At 34.6% G+C, this 21,511-nt stretch overlaps 1 protein-coding gene and 1 long non-coding RNA gene across 4 annotated transcripts in view; one reads left to right on the forward strand and one right to left on the reverse strand.

Moving 5' to 3' along the window:
- The window catches only part of LRP1B (LDL receptor related protein 1B), a 1,824,397-nt gene that overhangs the window by 1,413,526 nt on the left and 389,360 nt on the right, over nucleotides 1–21,511 (reverse strand). The window lies entirely within an intron of this gene.
- Nucleotides 6,531–8,773, forward strand: LOC111768815 (uncharacterized). The gene is made up of 3 exons (XR_002801388.2): nucleotides 6,531–6,645; nucleotides 6,735–6,853; nucleotides 8,225–8,773. It is a non-coding gene; the product is annotated as an uncharacterized lncRNA (long non-coding RNA).

Genomic DNA, 21,511 nt, shown 5'->3' on the forward strand with positions numbered 1-21,511 from the left:
TCTCTACCATTATTAAAATGCTCACATACATCAAGAAGGCAGACACTGAGATACAGACGAGAGACAGTGTCTCATTCATCTTTATGTTTTCAGTGTCTAGCACTATGCAAGATGTGTAGTAAACCCTTAGTAAATATTTCTTGAGTTCAGCTAAATGACTCGTCTATAGTCAATAACCAGTAACTGCACTGGACTGAATTCCACTACTCTTAAGTCCTAGAGTAGTGAGTTTCACATTGTACCAACTTGCTCCCAGGTCCTCTGGCAACCTGGAGAAAATCAAATTTTTGTGCCTCAATTTCTTACTGAAATTCTCATAGCTGAACCCTGGAGTTGCTATACAGAAGAAAAGCATTTAAATACAGAAAGCAATGAGATCTTAACACATAATTGTGATTTTTCAAATTCTTTGATATTGCTCCCTAATATCTTGTTAAGCCAAGAGAAGTATGTAAAATTATGTAAAATTCTCATAACCTCAAAAAGTTAAGGACTGTATATTTTTAATCACCTTTAGATCCATTATATCTATAAATTACACTAATATTTAATTCCAATCAATGCCTAAATGCTTACAATATTGAATTCTATTCTATTGATAATTTCAAATTCCAAAATTAGGCAATAAACATCTTTTATTACCAGACGTTTTAGTAGCTAAGTTATATACTGTATAGATTTAATTTCAATTTCCTCTTCTTTCCTCTTTCTTTATCAACAGACAATCAAATTACCAAGAGGCAGACAAGAAAAGAAATACAGGGACTAAATAAATATGGAAAAGACAGAAGTTATAGGTCTCTGAATATATACCAAAGTTAGGAAGATCAGTGCAATTTAAATGCATTTGCATTAATGAAGATAGATATACAGACTTGTGGAATTGGTGGCAGTTTTGCTTATTGCTCACTATCTCTTATATATATCATGACTAGACTTCATCCAGGCAAAATCCTACAGTGACAATGAGGAAGGCAAAGGCCAAGACTTACCAAGGGTCTCTCCTTACTACTCCTCATCCTGAACACTCCATGACTAGGCACAAAAGGTCTTTTCATTCATTCTAAGAATCCTCAATCGAGTCATCAAAAGCCATTCCTAGAAAGGATCTAATACCAATTATCCATGCCATATTCTAAATTTATACAATAGTATCATCATTCCTGAGAATATTTGGTCCTTGAGATCTACCTCTAATGTTAGAAATACCCTATTTAAGGGACTTGGGGCATCAGAGAAAAGTTGTGGCAAGTTGCTGGAGACACTCCTGCGATTATTGCACACATAGGGTCATGGAAGGCTAGTTGTGTCAGCACTGCTGCTGAAAATATATGTTCTTTATGGCTTTTGGTCAAGAAATATTTATTCAGTGTCTGCCTGTGTCAAGCACTTAGTTATACCCTGAGGATACAGAAATGAACCAAGTGTTCAATCTAGTTAGGGTGACAAACATGCGAACGTGTGATCATTATGAAACACAATGAAGGCTGTGATAGAAGCAGGTGCAAAATGCCCTGGAAGTACAGGAGACAGCCTGACTGATTCACTCAACCACAGGTATTTATTAAGATCCAAAAAACTGATAGGCTTTGTTCTAGGTGCTAAATTTGTACACTAAAAATATTTTTAAATTAGAAAATGAAAATCTTCCAACATGTACCAGAGAATTTTTTTTCCACGTTTACAGCAGTCTTTTTGTTGCTTCAATCAGCAGTTTTGAAACATTGAAAAAAAGTGCCATCTAATTGGTGTGTTAGTTTAGGCAAATTTCAGAAAGAAAAAGGCTTATATGATTATTTTTTTGACACATTTCTGCTGATATTTCCCAGAATAAACAATCATACCCGCTCAAAATAAAATGTTTATGTAAAATAGAAAATCTATTAGCTTCTAGTTTGTAATGCCTTGTTTTATCGATGATATCATAGGAGCAACAGAACAACACAGCTCTCTTCAGGATGCCAGAATGATTCCCTACATTTAACAGGGGTCAAACAACTGGCAGTAAGAGTTAGGTTCTGCCTTCAGGAATAGCAGGACCCGAGTGCAGGGTGGTAGTCGACGGACTCACTCATGGCTGCTGTAAGTGCAAATGCATCCATGCATACAAATTTTTTAAAACTACTTACAAATAATAAAAACAATAAAAGATGCAATTTCTGGACTTCTTTTTGGAAATAGCACACAATCCTCCCACTGATATTTTAAATTTTCTACACAGCTTCTTCTAATGTCTTTTCATCATAGTCTTAAAATCATCTGTTATGGGCTGAACTGTGTCCCTTCAAAATTTATATGTTGAAGTCCTACCTCCCAACACCTCACTGTGACTGTAATTGGAGATAAAGTCTTTAGAGAGGTGATTAAGGTAAAATGAAGTCTTCAAGTTGGGTCCTAATCCAATGTGACTGGTGCCCTTATAAGAAGAGAACATTTGGACACAGAGAGATACCAGAACTGCTTGGGCACAGAGAAAAGACCATATAAGGACATGGTGAGAAGGTGGCCATCTATAAGCCCAGGAGAGAAGCCTCAGAAGAAACCAAACCTTCTCACACCTTAATCTTGGACTTCCAGCCTCCAGAAGTATGAGAACATAAATTTCTGTGTTTAAGCCAGCCAGCCTGTAGTATTTTGTTACGGCAGCAATAGCAAGCAAATATATCATCTTATCAACACATAACCTTTAAAAACTGTTAAAAAGTGATCCCTTTTGATGAATATTCTCTGGTACAGATTGTTCTCATCCAAACTGGTTACAAGCTGGCAGGGATATATTTTGTGGAGATACAGAGAAAGTACTAATGACTCCTTAAAGTATCTACTAGACCCCAATACTGGAGTTTCTGTTTTGGTTTAAGGCTTCCCTGCTTGTTGAAACATACTGGGATGGAAGAAGTATTAAAACTTACCAGTAAGTTATGAGTGTGTACATCAGGTTATCAGACCCTTTCCTGAGAGGAAATTGATGGAACAAAGCCCAAAGGAAAGAAGTGGAAAGCCACCAAGCTATTATGGTATGTCATGGACAGGGGTAAGTGGTCCAAAAGGATAAGAGAAAGAGTTGGCTACAGGCAAATTTTGGCAACTTGACAGTTTTCAAAAAGATCTGTATTGCTTTTGCATAAACAACATTTCTAAAATTCAAATTGAATTCTATTCTTTTTACACTATTATCACAATCCTCTTTAACCTACTGGATATTTTCCTATTATTTACTCCTCTCAAAATAAGTCAGATTTTTCTAGATTCCCCTTCTACATTGTCTATCAAATATAATTAAGGGGATGAATGTCAATTATTGATTAGGAAAACCTAGAAGGGATGATTGTGTCAGAAAACTCTAAACATCTTTATTTCTCTTAACAAAACACCAATGATCAAAACGCAAAGAGCAGCTACCCTGTGATCATCACAATAAATTACAGAATTCCAGTAGGCTTCTGAGCAAAGAAATGTGAAACATCTCAAGATCAGCTTCTCCCACTCAATTGCATCATCTGTTTGTTTTAGCTATAAGGTGCAAAATAATTTAGCTCTAACAGCTAGAGCAAGAGCCATTATGAACACTGCAACAAGATCTGTATCATAGAGTAAGTACTTATGCTTTCTAGAATAAAGCTTAACTGGGAATGATTTAAAGTCATAGATTCCAATATAAAGAAAAAAGTAAAACAGTGAAAAGATTTCCAGCTCAGGCTTAGAACCACAAATACAGGTTACGGAGGATGTGGAATTAATCTAAAAGTTACCTTTGATTATGACTACAAACAGGTCATCTGGAAATTCATTCATCTGAGAGCTTAGCAAAAGTAGGACTGACTCAATCTAACGATCACTTTCATCTATTCTATATCAATAGACTATCAGCCAACATAGAAAAACTCATTTTCTCCATTATATAGATTTTTTTTGTCATTAAATTTCCTGTTATATAAGTTCTAGGAGTAACCTGAGAAAATATATTTTATACTGTATTTATGCCTAGTTGATCTGATTGACTGTCTTTGCCAGGATGATCTAGGAATTATTCTTAACTTTTCCTCCCTGGTCTTTAGGACAATTACCCTGTCAATTACCCAAATTTTACCATCCTTTATTTATTTCTGGGATTTGTTCTGGATGTTAATCCCAATAACAAACTATACTTGAAATATCTTGGTACCCCAGTCCCCCGGGGTGGTCCCTGGCACCACCCATATACGGTATGCCAACTCAGCCACAGCTGATTTGATAAGTAACATATAAGTGACCCTAGCTAACCAACCACATTCTCTCCAAGGAATACATATTGGAATTGGACCTAGGAGACATTAAGTTTAACTAGACCAACAATGAATTCTGTTAGTTATATTAGCTTGGTTATCAAATATGCAGAAGCAGAGAAAACCAATCTACAGAGTAAGAATGATGAAGCGGGACTGAAGAGAGAAGCATAGAGGAGAAACCAAGTGGAGAGAGAGAAAGAATGAGTGAGAAAGAAAGACCTAGAGACAGAAAGTAGCTGCCTTAGCTAACAACCGTCCCCTTATTCCTGGTTTTGGGCTATCTGAAAACACATCTGTCCTTCCTTGAGTTCCCTGCAATAATCCTGAAGCTTTAAAATAAAATTCTCTTTAATATAGATGTCAAACTTCTATAATAATATAAAATCCACAAAAATTCTTAGTGATATTCACCGCCTCCCTTTCTCTCAGGCACTAAAGTTCTACTCACAGTTTTCTGATTTCCCCTTAGATCTTCTCATCCAGACACCTAGGGACATATTGTTCAGTTGCTCACTTTAACTTTTCTCCATTTAAAACATACTCCATCCACAATCACATATAGCTTAATGTGACTTTAAGCCAACTTTGCCTGTCTCAAGGGCATTTACACTTTAAATATAGAGTTTCTCTTTCTTTCTCTCTCTCTCGCTCTCACACACACACACACACACACACACAAACTACACACATTTGGAGCTGTGGGAAAAATGGATTCTAATTAGTTCCTTTGAATTCATGTAACACATAAGGTTGCTGATGCCGCCCACACAAAAAGTTAGGACTGCCAAATTCACTTGAAAACCAAATGCTTTGGATGGTGTTTATTTTCAATTTATTATAATTAATGTGAAAAGTAATGTTCCCTATTTCAGGACATTAATTTTCAATGTGATGCCAATTGGAACTCAGAAAATTTGTAAGCAGAAAATTGAAGAGTCCTGGGAATCATATAGGTCAGTTACTACCCTAAAATAGCACCATTTTGGTTTAATAAAATGTTATTTTAAAATGCCAGAGACCCAGTTACTATTTACATCATGTATGATTGTACCAGATATAGATCACGTTATGTTTAGCACAATGAACTGGCTATACTATCCTTAGTAGCCTCCATTGGCCTCCTTTATAGCTTGTTGCCCTCCCTTGTAAAATGGTCATAATAAGGGTACGTACCTCATTGTGATGTAATAAATATTAAAAGAGATATATGTAAATCACATAGGGTTTCTTGCCCATTGTAAGTGGTAAGTGTTAACTACTGTTATTATCACACATCCTCAAGGTATTGTAGTATACAAATACATTAGATAGATATTAGCCTAATTCCATTTGGACATAAAAATAAATCATATTGGTAACATTCTTTTAAAATATTTGTTACTATTTTTTTTAAAGTCTTTCTAAGTATCAAACAAGATAGAGAAGTGATGAGTCCTAAAAAGAGGCCGAATCTAATCCAGCTTTTAATTGATTCTGAATCTTCTTGAGGTACAAAGACCAGTTTGCAAAATAGCCAAGTCATTCTTAAATTTGTATATTTTAAGATATAGTTTTAATTCACTGACAAAGTGATTAATGAAATAATCATCCATTTTATCCAAGTGAACACTTCTTTAAATTCTTTTCCAAAGTCCATTTGAAGAAATGGTAGGGCTAATGTGTAGCCAATGAGTATAATACAGCATTATAAATGCTGTATCTGTTAAACAGCAATGTTAATTCCAGACCAGGTTGAAATTCAATAAAACTCAACTCTAATGTAGAAAGTCTTTTGTGAGTGTTATTACTTAAAATGAATTCTTTTATTACCCTAGTAAATTGCCAAATTGCTGGAATAAAGCCACCCAAATAACATTTAAATTTAAATTGAATAGAATGAGATGACACAATATAGAAATAGAACAAAGAATATATTTATTTCAAATAAACTTACTCATATTCTTATGAATCATTCCATGAAAATATTTTAAGTGATATAATGATATATATTTTGTTTTATTCCATGCTTGAAGATCAATCAAGTTATCAATTAATTGGTTATTCTCAATGATATGTCATGACTTTTCCCAGCTTAGCATCATAAACTATAGAGATTTGATCCCTAGACTTATGTTTGGTGCTCACACATTATTTAGTAATGGTAATCTCCTATTTGCTTTGCTATCTTCAACACTGAGCAGTTATATTTGTCAGTGGAGTTCTATAGCCTGTCTATTTCTACTGCTTAAATTTATTCCAGTATCTTTCCTTCCTTTTTTGATCAGCAACTACAACTGTGAACTTATGAAATCACCAAAGGTGAGAATCAAGATAGGAGAAAGGGAGGTAAAATTTAGACTAAAAGCAGCTCAACTTTCAATATGAATAACTACACTAGGTATGTGATTTTTTTTTTTCTGGGCCTAAGTTTAACTCACTATATTTTGAAACATTGTATTAAATAACATGAAAAATTGTTCTTAACAGGCATCTGTTGGATAAACAAATGAATGGATAGATTGGTGAACATTATTGCCGACAACCACTAATACACAAAACACAAATGTGCTCTCTTAATACGTGATGCTGCTTCCTTTGCTTCAATGGTAAATTTTCCCCCCTTAATTAATCTTGCCATACCTTGTCTCTCTGGGCAGTTTATTTCTGTGTTTTGAGTACTTATATCGGTTTTGATAGTTCATGTTACAAGGTAAAATGGCTCTTTACTTGCCAATTCCTCCTCTTTCTTTGATCTGAAAGTACCTATTTATTTATACTTTTCTTTCTTCAAAGAAATTTCCAAGTTTAGCTTCAGGCTTCAGACAAGTTGTTGTAGGCAGAGACTGTTAGAAACCCATGACCTGGCAGGAAGCTGCATTTTGAGCTGGGATCAGAGTTGGAGCAGAGAAAAGTGAGAACTACTTTTAGACAGGGAATCTAGGACAGGGCCCAAACCACCCGGAATATTAGCAGACGATGAAATGCAGGTTTGCTTTTCTAAATCAGAATAAGACTGGAAATATGCAGAATAATATGATGGATTGACAAGGTTTTGTTTTGTTTTTCTGAGAGAAGCAGCTAGAAGCCCCAACAAGCTAAAACAAAAGAAACAATTCCAAAACAACTAAAGCATTTTGATTATGATTTTTGTTTTATACTAATTGTTTTTTCAGGCGTTCTCTCACTAATAGCTTCAGTGAGATCGATGACAATGGACTAGCATGACTCAAGTTTGTTTCTGGAATCACACTCTCTTTGTAAGAGTGACCAAAGAAGACAAGTAGATGATTTCAGAGATATTATTCTTAATTCACAATGAATATCAAAGTTAACAATTTCCATGGTTTCTTCATGTGTAAGAAACAGCCTAGGTCAGAATAGCACTAAAACAAAGAACTAGTTATTGCTTCAAGCAAACACTGTGGTTGCCAAAATAGCTTACCAAAAAATGTGAAAAGTTTACTTTATGTATGAGGCTATGACCTAGCCAGGGACTACTTGTTTGATAGTCAAAGTCAAGGAACTTGAACTTGGGTAGAACTCAACAGCTTGCCTCTGGCAATGGGAATCTGGGTTAGAATTCTATACAGATCCCTCAACCATGCTGGTAAAACACATATCTCTTTAGGATAGGACACAGAATAATAAAACACAAAGTGCACAGGTTTTCCATAACCTTGCAAAAGCCAACTAGCACTTTTTAAGAGTTCTAAGATCACTCTCACCAGAGAACAGTGTTTCTGCATTAGCACAGAGCTATAAAGGGGATTAGAAGCACTCCTTAAATTGTTCAACAGCCTCAGCAGCAAAATTGTAGCGCTCAAATCTTGTAATCTGGAGAACAGGTATTTATTTTTATGCCTTAGCAAGCATTATATTTTATTTCACTTTTGAGAGTCACAGATGCTTGTATTTTAATGAAAATTTCTTTTGCAAAAGTGATAATATGTATGTTTGTGTTTTTTTTCTCCCCCTAGGGAAATGACTCTTATTTTTGTGCAAGAACTCCAGTATCCACACGATGCTTGGTGAGAAATACATCATTTAAAGTAATGAAGGAGAATTTCAAGAAGGATCAGGAGGAAAACAAACTATTTCAGCAAAAAAGTTTTAACTTGCAATTTAAGGTGATCAGCTAACAGGAACTTGCTTTAAAGGAAGGATACTGCTCTGCATATGTTTTCGTCATTTGCAAAAAGCTAAAGAATCTGCTAAAGCCAAGCGGTTTGGTCTTGGCAGCATGCAATCTCTCTATAGCATGCTGTGCTCAGTTATGTTCAGTGACTAAAAGCAATAACATTTTGATTCTAGACTAATATGTCTAGCTCTGCAATTGATTATAAGCCACTTTATGAGACAGTCTGAAATCCTTCCTGTGTCTACTAGTCTTGATGAGCTCCTTAGCAAAAAAAAAAAAAAAAATTAGCACTTTTGAAGCTTTCTTCCCCCTATTTTCCTAATGCCAAGACTTTCTAAATAAACCCTCTGTATTCTCTCCCCCAGCATGATTCACAGTGGGGTTGCAATTCCGAGTTGCTTGTGTTTAATTTGAGTTTAGGTGTTCAGGTGCTTATGTGGTTCTCAGCAATATCTTCTCATTTGTACTTGCTTGACCTGACTTGCTTCCATTTTTATTTCCCTAAAGCTCAGAGGTATGATATAAATGTCAATAAAAATTAATCTGTGGCCAGTACTAACCCCAAAGGACCTTCTCTATCTTAATAGCCCAGAAAGCAATTTTCTTTAGCAACTAATTTGTAACTATTTATTAACTACATATTAATATTATTCTGGACGAAGACAGTTCCTTTTGAATTTGAGTTGCTGAAAAAATCAAATGTTAGGGGATGGGTAATATTAGTGTACTTGAATGATTGCTGTTATGTCAAATACTACTCTTTATAGTTGAAAATGTTTTTCCTCTAGAGTATTTTAGCTTGATCAGTGGTGTTGAATTGACTGATCCAGTGGCAGAGCTCCTGTGTTTTTCAAATATCAGCTGCTGCACATAGTGACAGCATCAGCTCATGCCACCTCGGCTTGCCAATATAACTCAATGTATCTTAAATGGAAACAGCAGTTAACGCTGATTCAATCTAAGGCGCTCTTCTAAGACTGTCAATAAAGGAGTCGGTAGGTGCTAAATGTCACCTTGGTTTAGGATTGAGGACAGCTGCTCTCTCTGAAGGAGATGCAGATCAACACATTTGCCCCAGGTCATGGAGCAGATATATTAAATTCAATTCACTTTGGGCATATTCATACATTATTAATTATAAGTAAAAGAATATAGTCTATTCTAATTTTGAAAAGGATGATAATCAATTCAAATTTCAAAGTAAGTAAAGGCTTAAGGAAAGGATACAGTCATGGCTAACACTGAAAGAAGAGTTTAAATGATCTGGCTCCTGGAGATATGAGACAAGTAATTTTAGCCTCTTTGGACAACCATCCAAGTAAGAGTAAAGAACATGAAAAAAAAAAGAAGGTGGAGAAGTATACACTGATATAGTTACCCCTGCCAGGGCTATGCAAACAAAATGGACACTGTGGCCAAGGCTGAAGTGTTAGATAGGAGTCAGTCTAAGAAGTTATTGGAGCTTGTAAGTCACGAGTTCAGCTATGCATTTTGGCGACAGCGGTGATAGTCAGAGGAAGGAGTGACAATTTGCACACCACTGGAGCTTTTCAGGGTGAAGGGAGAAACAATGCAACACTGACAGAAAACTTACAAATTGCCAAGGGCCAGTTCTTTCTCCTTTTTCCTCCCTAGACCTCAGGCTGATTTTCTTTTGCTCTTACTTTGGTGAGGGCAGGAATTTAACCTCTATGCTGCCAGTGGGCGTGTCCCCTGATTGGCTTTTTTTATGAGCTATCTGGCTGTTCTTTCTCCTTGCTTGACTGCCTTTGGTGGTAGCCTACCGTATGTTTCTCAGGTACAGAATCACTATCTACTGTGTTCAGCCTCATACGTGGCACTCAGTATACATTCAAAAGAAGAATACTTTCTCCCCTGTAACTCCAAATTCCTCTCATAAGGTCCCCTTGGCCCGAGTCTCAGATTCCATTTAGGAATGATCCTGCACACCTGAAGCACTTATAACATGTGTGAAGATTTTATTTGTGCCCTCAGGTACTCAATTACATTTATTGAAACATTTTTTCAAACCATGGTGTGGCCTGAGACTTGGGATCAAAAGCACAGAGTTGCGGATAAAGAACGTCCAAAATGCCAGAACTATGTGGTATCTGTTGCAGTAATGGTGTGAAAGAGCCAGAAACAAGAGAAAGGGCACTTCCTTAGATAATAAAAACATTAATCTGGGTACAACTCACCTTCCAGCAGAGCAGAGGAACAGAAGAGTGGGCCATGATAAGAACTGATGAAATATTTCACATGCTGTCAATTAGTTCTAAAGAAAGGAAATTTAACAATTTGCCTGTCTTCTTCACAAGAAAGCTCTGGAGGTGGGGGGTGGGGGGTGGGGCAGACACTAAAAACAAAACAGCAAAAATCCCAAGAGGTTAATTTTGTCAATGACTAAAGAGTAAATATTTCTACTATATTGAAAATTCTGAAAATAAATACTGGGTATTTTGCCTGGGGTTCTAAAGAAATTAAAGCAAATTTAATGGAAGTTCAAAACTGAGTTTAATAAAAAATAAAACGTTTCCCTGCTTTATCCAAGATTTTCTTCAGTTTTTTTGAGTAAACATGTCAGTCAAAAAGGGGGCTTGCTGAATATTACCTCAGACAGACATTACTATCGTCTCTAATATTAAGTCTAATCATACAAGGGTATATACAAATGCAGTGGAAGAGTTGAGTAGTTTTAAGGTGGGTTTAAGAGCAACACTTTTAACAGTTGACTAATCTCAATGCAACCTCATTTCCCTCTTGCTCTGTTTCCTAGCACATTATTAAATAACACTTTTAGTTTTAGTTTTGTTTATTTTCTTGAAAATTCATCTAGCCTACAGTTACTCTTTACGTCAAGAGCAAGACAGAATTGCAATGTAATAGGGACTCAGGTAGGTCAATAAACATGTAATAGGGTTCCAACTTAGCAACTAGCTAGTTATAAGGTCTTAGATCAGTCACTTTGCTTCTGTGGGCTTCACTTTGCTCATTCATAAAAGGTAGGATAAGGACTATGTCAATGTTTTCAAGCATTTAACCAACAAATGTCTAATGGTGTAAGAGATTCAGTGATTTTGGAGGGGAGGAGAAGGAAAAGGATCAGACCAAAAATAAACGAATAAGAGACAAGTTCTTCGATATCCTCATTTAAAATTTACATTCCTCTTCACAATATATTGGTGTATAAAAATAATGTTCCACATTGCCTCTATAAATAAAGAACTGCAATCTATCTGTCATGTATTTTTTTCAACACTGAACAGGTAAATTTTAGAAAATTGTGCTGGATGAAACTGTTACCAAAGATCAGGGTCAATGTTCAGGCAAATTCTCTGCTCTCCTTTGTATTACAGTTTTCCTAGAACCTTGGTTTACATAAACACATGGATACAAGTGGTAAGAGTACATTTTTAAAAACTGCTTTGTAAACGATGACACTGAGGAGAGATGACCTGAATATATGGAGAAAATGAATGGTATAACATTTTCAGAACTACTGTTGTTGGCAATTTTAAGAAGCAGTTTCTTAATGAGCAGCAAGGTTGCTTTTGTCATATAGTGGACACAAAATGTCTCTAATTGAGCATCTTACACCTTTTAATGCTCCTTTTACTGAGTACTTCATCCAAAGACTCTTTGTTCAGTATGGAGAGATGGCTAATATCATACTTCCTTATTTTAACATCATTACTAATTCTAATCACATGTAAATGGCTGGTGTATAACTTATAATACCCATGACCTCTTTACCAAGATCAAGCTTCATATCCATCACTGTCTTTTTCATTGTCACAATTTTGGCTTCAAGTTGTTGATTTAGTCGTGGTTGGCTTGACAAAATATTTACTAAATGAGCCAATTTTTTCATGGACTATAAATTTATTTATTGATTCAGAGTTATAAATACATATAATCTTCCCTTCTCCCATAAAAATAATAAATCAATGGTGAGTTGAAGGACTATTTACAGTATATTTCTCTTCCTTGGTAATGTATATCTGTGAACTTACAATTTTAATTATCACATTAAGATCTTCGAAAGATAGTCAAGTGGATGCTCTTTTGACACATTCTCTCTGGTGAGGATACATTGCTTGTTCAGGAATTCAGGGTGTGGACTGGATACCACTCCCAGAATTTTCATTCTGATAAAACTTTACCTATCTAAAACAAATACATAGACAAAGAGAACAGATTAATGGTCACCAGAGGGAAGGGGGGTTGGAGGGTGGGCATAAGGGGTAAAGGAGAAAAATGTACAACTGAAATTTCACTATGTTATAAACTATTATGACATCAATTGAAAAAAAAAAACTATACCTATCTATACACCATGCTTACAAAAACAACAAATAAAAACCACTTGCATATTTTCTCAAACGTGTCTTAAGTTACCGTTGTAATAAACACAAACAAATTTGTTAAGTCATTAACTTCTACCCTGTCATCACTCTAAGATAAAGAATGAGATTAACCTCTGACTTCCACTTGATCTTTTAGGTAGAGCTCTGAAGCACATTAACATGCATTGTTTGATTGTGTTATTTGAGAAGAACTTTTTTTCTTTTTTTTTTGCCTTCACTGTCCTTTTTCATTCTAAACCTATTCAGTCATGTATATGGCATCTGGCAGTACCCAATATTTACCTATTATACTTCACAAGCAAAGAGGATGCCAAAACTGGCTATAAATGAATCTTCAAAGGGTATATTTCTTTCTTATTCATGTGTTCTTCATCATGTTTACTTATTTACCAAAAAATTTTTCTTGTGCTTTTATTGCAAAATTTGCATGATAGTTTTTAAAAATACGTCAAAATAATAACATTTAATGTCATTATTTCTCTCATATTTTCTTCTTAAATAAGTATATAAGTACTTAGCTTTAGATGGAATGTTGTTACTTAGTATTAATTTACTAATAATGGTTGACTTAGCGCTATTGGTTCTTAACTGTCTGGCAGTTTATAGAAAACCCCTGGAATAAGACCAAGTTAGTCAGAGTCCTTTAAGGTATTAGATCTTCTGCACTTCAATATTTACATATTTTCATTGATTTCCAGCTCATTTACAAAGATTCTTATTTTTAATGTGAATCAATCTATGCCACTTAAAATACACTTTTTTCTCCCATTTTAAATGACATAAAATTTAGAGATAATTCTTTAAAATATGGAATTTTTGATATTTTTCTAAGGTCAGAGAACCTTGTTCTTCAGGAGGAATAACAAAGCAAAACCATATATTTGCTAAAAATAAATTACCTGGAAAATCTATGAAAAGACTAAACTGATTTGAGGTTATCAACTTTTCTTGATGCAAAACAAACTGTCAAAAATTACTGACATAGTGTAATATACTCCATTCCCCCAAAATGTGTATGGCCATCTGCTGAATCAACCACATCTTCCATCCAGACCAGCAAAGAACAACCAAACCAGACTTTCCACTCCTCTTTTCTAGCAGAACAGCCACAGGCCCTAGTGGGCCAGACTCCTGACGAATCTGCTCCTGTGGTTTTAGTTGCCCGAGAAAACACTTCTCCCTCTAATCGTGAGGTAATACTCAAGTTTCTGGAGGATGTCCAGATGTCTCCTCTAGTTTTCCACAAACACTGGAAGATCATGTTTCCCTCGAAAAAGTGATGGATGACAGCTCTTAGACCCTTCATGCACTAAGATCCTGTAATTAGGCATCTTTGGTGCCTGCCTAGTTAGAGCATGTTAGTACAAGTGATTTATACTTAACTGACTGTTTCTTTGTGTACGTTCGTTTATTTTATTAGTGATTTTTACCAGTTTCTATTTAGACTAATGCATGTTGATTATAACTGAGACAATGTAAAAAATGTATTAAGCAAAATAATTTCTTCCACTCTTCTGTCTCCCATAGCCCACATTTCTTGAGTTAACTGTTCCTTTTAACTATTTCTCCATGCTCATATAAAAATACACAGCTATATACACTTGTATGAGTATTGTCCTTTATTGTTTTGGGTATTATTGCCTTATTTTTTTTTACATGATGGACATATTCCTTCAGATCTGTAGATGTGGATCTAATACTTTTAATAGCTGTGTAATAGCCTCCATGTGGATTACCATATTTATTCAAACAGTCTTCTCTTGATGGATATTTTTGTGGTTTGCATGTGTTTGCCTGGATAAGCAGCACTATTATACATAAACTTGGTACTTCTATTCTTGCCTACTTGCATTTTTATTTATGTAGTAGAGCTTTTACATAATTGTTCAGAGATTTTACGTATTTATAATTTTAATAAGTATTGGCAGATGCTTTGCAAAATGGTTTTTTGGGCTTCAGCTCTCACGAGCAGTAGCATTTCTCCCAATCTGGTTATAGGGGCAAAAAACTTTCATTATGTTTTAGTTCACAGTCCCCTGACAACTAATGATATTGATAGCTTTTTTTCATAGGTTTATTGGCTGTTTTTATGGGAAGTCCCATTAATATCATTTCCTCCTTTTTTCTATTGGATTATTTGTATCTTAAAAACATTAATCCATGGAAGCTTAATAAATATTAGTTGAAAGAAAAGAAAAAATTATAGATTATTCACATGTTGCACAGATGCAATTTGCTTAACTCTTTGAGTTCATTAGGGTATATCTATATAACTGAATAAATAACACCCTTCATGATCAGATACAAAAAGTGTCCCAACTAAAATGAAGTATTTATTCATAAGCATCAGAGACCAAAGAGAAAAGACAGACCAAGTAGAGTTTGGGATAACTGGATATGTTTCTGTCTTTTATATGAGAGGTGGCCTTGATTTTGTTTTTTATCTTAAAGCTCTTTGTTTCTTCATATATTATTATTTAAATGGATTACAGAAAGATGTTTTGATAACCATCACACGATTCTTTAATTCTTTGATAGAGGAAATTATATTTTTTGCCTACAATTGTATTTCATGACCTAGTATCTCTCCTCAAATTACCACCTCTAGGCCATTCTAGAAAACATCCTAAAAGATAAATGAGCACTAGAAGAAAAGAAAAATTAGATATTCTCACACTATTCACTTAAAATTCACCAATAATGTCAACAACAATCAGTCTGAGTGACACAGTAAGTTTATCTTACTTTATAATGCTTCCAGTTATGGCTGAACCTCATGTTTCCCAGAAAGGCAAAAAGAAAGGAAAAGTCAAATGATTACTGGAAAGATTCAATATTGATAGGACATTTACCAGATAAGAAAGAAAAAAAAATCTGTACCTGCATGACTTGATCATATTTTGGACACTGACCTAAATATGTTTCATGAGAAGTTGTATTTTATAAAATTTTATAGCATATATCTTAAATATTTTCTTAAATAATCAACCCATAGACATAGACTAACGGAAAACAAACTATATATGAGTATTCACTTGCCTTAAAATTTGTGATAAAAATCACCTCATCTTTCTTTGGGAATGTAATGTGTTCTACTTGTTACTTTTTGGAAGCTCTGATTTGGTTTAATTCCTAGCACCATATAATTCAGGGTAAAAGTAGGCAAGCAGAAATTCGTGAATTAAATTTTTAAGTATAAAAGAGATGTAGAACCTAGAACACCAAAGTTTGGAATGAATGAAAGAATTAATTTTTCCATAATGCAATACTCCTTCAACATTTATCTAGTGCCTGCTATATGCCAGACAACACCAAAGCCAATAATACAGATAATGTCTAAAATTGATAGAGAGACGCTCTATGTCAGACTAATTGGAATCAAATTCATACCGTAACCTCTAAGACTGAAAATCTAAGGCTAATACTGTTTTCTCTAGTGGCTGTAGAAAAGAACAACTATGCAGTATTTTTTTTAACACAATACCTCATTAAATGTATTAATCTGGAAGAAATGAAAACACTGAGGCATATAAGAAATATACAAGAAAGATACTAAGAAAATAAGATAATAAGAAAGATAATAAGAAAACTAAAGAATGAAAGAAAGAAATGAAAATAGGACAGAAGGAAAAGGAGCAGTGAGGTGAAAAGTAAATATCTGGTTGTAAAATGGTCATAGTTTTCAGGCTATTAGATGCTGCCAGTGTAGTTGACCTTTTCTTCTAACCATGGGTTTTTTTAGAGCACTGTTTCTCCATAAGTACCTAGAAAGTTAGGGGCAGGGAAAGAATGGCAGGGGAAATAGGGAGATGCTAATGATTGCCATGGGCTAACTGGAAATGAGCATTAAAATTAAACTTTCCCTTTCTTAAGGAATTAAAAGCTGCCTTGCAGGACATTTGGTCCTATCCAAAGTGTCCAGGAGCATATTTGGTCCACACCAAATGGTTTTGGACAAGACCAACACGAAAGGCCTTTTGGCATGGACCCAATGTCTATGGACATCTTGAACAGGACCAAATATGACCAAATATTAAGGACTTTTTGGCATGGACAAAATATCTTATGGACCAATGTTTCATGGACATTTTGGGCACGACCAAATGTCTGCTGATCAAAGCTGAAGTAGAAGAAAATGGGAGGTGATTTTGACATTTCATGTAATGCCAAGGTTACAGTGTCTGGGATAAAGAAGGGCAAAGTGTCTCTCAACTTGGGTTAAGAGATTGGTGTGAATTAGTTAGAATTGGAGGTAAACAAATGTTTAGATAAGAAATCATGGATAAGCCTAAGAACTAATGAGAGATTTAACGTAGATGTCTATTTTCATAAGGTCTTAATATATAAGCTACAAATATGGTTCTGTTAATGACATTTGGTAATGCCAAGAATTAATATGGTAGCTGCTTTAATTATGAAAAGAAGCATTTTAATAATATATACACTTGAGTAAGAAATCATAATAAAGGACCACTAATGGGTTCCTTATATCAATCTTGGAGGAAAAGCATTCAAATTTCAGGCAAAGGACCAAAAACATCTTCAGGTAGTTTGAGGAATCATGATACTGAAAACCCAAATTTTTATATTTATAATCAAGGTAATTTGGTCAAAGACAATATTCTTTCCTGGATTTTTGCTTGTTTGATTGTTTTCATTTAACTTATTATATGGCAGCAGGGTGGGGAGAAGGACAGTAAAAATGATAAAAAAGAACAGAAGGACACCAGTTTAAATTAGATCGACTATTTTGTCTTGTATTCATCGGAGCAATATCCTAGATATGTAAAAAAAAAAAAAAAACTGTTTTTGAAAATTGTGTATTTGTACCTTTCACATTTGCAAGCACCATTTTTTAAAATTAAAATAAAAACATAAAGCTACTAACTAATTTTAAACTAATTATATTTCTAGGATATAGGTAGATAATCCACAACTATAGAAACTGTTCCCCACACCACCCCCCAACATTTTATGTCTCCTGGTCATCAGTTATAGAAAATTAAAATTAGTTTAGGAACAATACAATTATAAAGGAAACGACACATGTATCACAAAATTTATTCCTAAATTAAATATATGTATTTGGGAATTCTTGACCTTTCTGAGTTATGCTTTTACTTGTATTAGTACACAGATGTGAGAGTTAACGCTGCTGATAAAAAAGAAGCTTAAATTCCATGACATTCCATCTTACAACATTTTTTCCATGAGACTGAATTTTACATTTGTAATAAAAAAAAAAAAAGACTACCAATCAGCCCTTCAAGAATAAACTTAGCTCAAGTCTCTTTCATAGAGTGAGGGTCCATTGATAAATCCATAATGGAGTTATAAGATTATTATTTGGAGTTATGAAGGTACTATCTGAAGACTAAAACTAGAAATGATCAAAAACTACTGCACGCAGAAAGGGGGATGAGAGGATGGTGTTGTCAAGAAGATTTTTTATTTCATACCATTCACTACTGTTGTTTTTTTTGTAATGAGTTTAGATTACAATGTTAAACATTGTGAGTAATGGACCTGCATATTTATGAACAAATGTATATGTATAGTACACGTACAGTTTTATAAAAGCTACACCAAACAATAGTTTTACTTATCACTGGACTATGGTTTTAAGTGATTTTTGTTTTATTTTGGCTTTTGCCTATGTGTAGTTTTTCCAAATTATAAATTCTTGTGTAATACATCATGCCATATAAATAAAATAATAAATTGCCTGAAATTGGAAAGGAAAGAGAGAATAAACTTAGCTTCTTCAAATTTTGGGAGAAAACTTGTGAATTGTAACATCATTGCATCAACAATTGTCCAAGTAGTAAGCAATACAGAGTGAAATGCTGACTGATTGAAAGGTTATCCAAGACCACAATGGTAGACATTTCAGAAGTGTCATTAATCAAGAGACAATGTTCATCAAAATCATTAAAATGTGGTGATTAATTAAATTTTTCAGTGGGTAATAATAAAGAAGAATTTCGAGTTTTATTAGTCATAATGAGAATTTTTGCACTTAGGTAAAGAGGATTTTTCTTAAATAAGTCTTTTGAATACAGATAAGGATACAAATAGTCTTTGTGTGTGTGTGTGTGTGAAGAAGATTTGCCCTGAGCCAACATTAGCCCTGAGCTAACATCTGCACTAGTCTCCCTCTACTTTGTATGTGGGATGCCTCCATAGCATGGCTGATGAGTAGGTCTGTACCTGGGATCCAAATCTGCGAACCCTGGGCTGCTGAAGTGGAGCACGTAGAACTTTACTCTGCCACAGGACTGGCCCCTACAAATAGTCTTTTTGGTTGGAATGATACAGTAAATGACAGAATGGCTTTTACCTTTGAAATAGTTATTTTACTTCTAGAGATTTAGCATATGGGCAATATGATGAAGCTGAAAGAACTTGGTCTTTGGCATCAGCCTACCTGGTTTTGAATTCTAACTATTCTACCTTCTAGATATTTGACATTGATCAATTTGAAAAAGAAAAGCCAGTAAACTAAGCAATATGTATGTAAAATGCCTAGCACATCATAGATGCTCAATAAAAGCAAGTTATTACTCTTTTGTATATAGGTTAAGATTTATTTATCATTTATTACAAAAAGTATTTATAAAAGAAAATTCTGAAAATATATATTGTCTAAAATAAGGTGACTTCTGTACAATAAAATGTGTAATCATTAAGATTCATTGTCACAGGAAAATATTTAAATGGCATGAAAATATATTGATGATTTATTGTTAGGTGAAAAAGTGGTACAAAATATATGTATTATATGACCCCAATATCACTTTTTAAAAAATATATAAACAGGGGTCCAGCCCTGTGGCTGAGTGGTCAGGTTCTTGTGGTCTGCTTCGGCAGCCCAGGGTTTCCCTGGTTCAGATCCTTGGCATGGACCTAGCACCACTCATCAGGCCATAGTGAGGTGGTGCCCCACATAGCAGAGCCAGAAGGACCTACAACTAGAATGTACAACGACGTACTTGGGAGAGTCGGGGAAAAGAAGAAGAAGAAGAAAAGATTGGCAACAGATGTTAGCTCAGGTGCCAATCTTTAGAAAAAACATACATAAACATACACAGAATTGAAAAAATATGAACTAAAAATATTAGTTGTGATTATGTCTGGGTAAGAGGTGATTTATTTTTTATTTCTCTTTATCCTGAGTTTCAAATTATAATTTAAACACATAGTACTTTAACAAAAATATATAATACCTTCTATTTTTTGAAAAATCAAGTTTCTAAAATGTCAAGTTTCCTGTACTACAAATTCTAGGGAGCATGGCCGTTGGTTAATTTGGAAATACCACTCATTCTTAAAGTTATGGAACTGGGGAAATATGTGAGACTATACATCATAATCCATTTCAAACATCCAGAACAAGTCTGGAAATTAATCCCCAGTAACATCAATTCTTAGTATATTAACAAATACATGTTATGAAAGAAAAACCTGTTAACTATCCAAAGGATTGTATATTTTTAAGGATTAAGAGTTATTGGGTAGAACTAGCATTTATTGTAAATGGTCTGATTTTACATCTGTATTTGTGATCTAGAATTGGGTAGTAAGTAGTACATTTATAAAAAGCACAGTTTATACTAATTTGAAAAGCTTTACAACTGACACAGAGGAAAAAAGTCACTCCTGCAAAGCCACTAATATAGAGAATTAAATGGGCTAAAATGTGTTGTTTAGAAGAGAAAGCAAAGAAATCAAAAGGAAAAATAGACATTGTTCAGAGAATAGTAATAGCTGGTAATAGGTGAGTACGTAAGTACTATATCTGCATTGGCCCTATGAGGTGGATTTTATTCTCTCCATTTACAGATGAGGTCTCTGAGAAACAGAGGTTAAATAATTGGCCCAAGGTCACACAGTAAGAGGCAGAGCCAAAATCTGGTCTACCTGGAATGCTTTCTTCTAATCACATTTCTATCGCCCTCTGCTCTGTGCTGCAGTAAACGGATACAGGTTTGCAGCGTGACTCACTGGCTAACCTGCCCGCCACCCTTCCAGTATAACTAAGGAGCTATATTGTTTGAAACAACATGATTTAAGGAGATTGATATTGAATTTGGATTCCAGTCCTGGTCATTCCACCAACAAGATGAGTGATCTTGGTCAAGCCACTTAATTAAAATCTGGTCTCAATTTCCACATCCCTAAAATAAAGGCGATGATATAATCTCCAGTGTTCTTTCCAGGTCTAATACATGATTCTCATTTCAAAGCCATTACTTCATACATCTTTAAGCAAATTTTAAAATGTGTTAAGCGAGTCCTGGAGAAGGGTTATAAAAGAAAAAGAAAGGTCTGAATTGAATTTGACAAGACACTATGATGTGGCTTGGACAAGAGAAGTACTGTCCAGAGAGACATTACCTTGTGCAAACACTGCCAAGTTGTCATAGTAAGAGGCTGGAATGGGAGGAGTAATTTTTTTTTGTAAGTCTTTTTCTATTTTGAAACATCTACTCTATGATTTTCCCCCAGAAAACAGTACTTTTAGCACTATAATAGAGGGAAAGAAAAGCCCATATTCTGGAGAATAGCAGTATTTTTCAAGAGATGTAACACAGCTTCTGAAAGTAGAATAGCTGGGAAGAATATTCTAAGGAAGAAGAAGTTGCAAAGCAGAGTGTAGAGAGAAAGAAGGGAAGAGCTTTTAAAATAAAGGTCAACTCAGTTGCCCAGCATCTGTCTATATAGTATTCTGTTCAAGTGGAAAATTCTCACTCACTCTT

The sequence above is a fragment of the Equus caballus genome, chromosome 18, assembly GCF_041296265.1.
Source record: "Equus caballus isolate H_3958 breed thoroughbred chromosome 18, TB-T2T, whole genome shotgun sequence".
Classification (NCBI taxonomy): Eukaryota; Metazoa; Chordata; class Mammalia; order Perissodactyla; family Equidae; genus Equus; species Equus caballus.